Source organism: Corvus brachyrhynchos, unplaced genomic scaffold (genome assembly GCF_000691975.1).
Source record: "Corvus brachyrhynchos isolate BGI_N302 unplaced genomic scaffold, ASM69197v1 scaffold1041, whole genome shotgun sequence".
NCBI lineage: Eukaryota > Metazoa > Chordata > Aves > Passeriformes > Corvidae > Corvus > Corvus brachyrhynchos.
Window position 1 is genome coordinate 4,953 of NW_008236009.1, and position 1,294 is coordinate 6,246.

The window sequence follows — 1,294 nt, forward strand, 5'->3', positions numbered from 1 at the left end:
AGTGCCAGAGGATTGAACAACTGACGAGTGGGGTCTGGGATGAAAACGGTTCTGCTAAAATGAGGGGAACAATGCTAGAAGAGAAACGAGCATCCTTCTAATGCCTGGAATAAAAGCGCTGGAAAAAGGGCACTTTTTATTTGATTTGATGTCATTCTCCCTTTTTTTTCACGGCTAAAACTGCACGGTGAGCAATCAGAGTGGAAATGTGAAATGCAGGGGTCTTGGATTCCACAGCTAAAATGAGGGGAACAATGCTAGAAGAGAAACGAGCATCCTTCTAATGCCTGGAATAAAAGCGCTGGAAAAAGGGCACTTTTTATTTGATTTGATGTCATTCTCCCTTTTTTTTCACGGCTAAAACTGCACGGTGAGCAATCAGAGTGGAAATGTGAAATGCAGGGGTCTTGGATTCCACAGTGGGATTACCTTCCCTTTTCTGCTCCCTTTCAGGACAGGAAAAACCACTGAACTCGTCCCATCTTTGGGACCAAGAGCTTTGGTGTTGGAGCAGCCAAAGCCAGCTAGGGCCCCCCTGGTGCTGCCCGTGGTGTGGGTAAGTGACAGGCTCCTCTTCTCTGTGCTGGGATGAACTGCCTAGGGAATGCCATTGCCAGCAGCCTGGTGTGCTGGAAAAAGGGAGAAGGGAAGAGGGAATGTGGTGCCAGAGCTGCGTGCCATCGGGTTGTGGTTCCCTCTGAGGACAGAGAGTGTCTGGGCCGAGGTGAGATTGCTGGGAGTGCTTGGATGAGCTGTGCAGGAGACAGGGAGCTCGGGATTGCAGCTGCTGCTGGAACCATTGCCTTAGGTCTGCTTAGTCAGTGTCTGTGTGAAGTGGGATTTGCGCTGGAGAGGTGCTGTCGGGAACAAAGGACGGAGTAAATCCTCTCCGGGGATGCGCAGGGAGGGACTGAGTTGAGGATATTGAAGGTCGAGAAGGAAGATTTGTCTCTTCTTGTGCTTTTCTGTTGGTTTTAGCTCCTGCTCAGCATCTGAACGTGGTTGGAATACTGGAAACATAAAAGGTTTTGGATTCAGTGCTTATCTGTGCAAACTCAGGGTTTTTATCTTTTCTTCTTTTTTTTTTTTTTTTTGAAAGGTCTCCACTTGTCTGGGCCCTGTTCCTGGTAGTTTTATGTAGAAAAGGTCACATGAACAGCAGGGAGCAGGGAGCACTTGGAAGGGGGTGCAGGTAGTTCCTCCAGGGTGGGGCAGTGAATGTGGCCTAGGAACAGCTCTGTGGTCAAGGGAGCAGCAGAGGAACTGAAGGATGCTCTTCCCCGGCACAGCTGCT

The 1,294-nt window shown here is 49.5% G+C and overlaps 1 long non-coding RNA gene across 1 annotated transcript; it reads left to right on the forward strand.

Moving 5' to 3' along the window:
* The first annotated feature begins 221 nt into the window (after positions 1 to 221).
* On the forward strand, positions 222 to 1,044 carry LOC108445954. The gene is made up of 2 exons (XR_001861050.1): positions 222 to 370; positions 454 to 1,044. It is a non-coding gene; the product is annotated as an uncharacterized LOC108445954 (long non-coding RNA).
* The last annotated feature ends 250 nt before the right edge of the window (positions 1,045 to 1,294 follow it).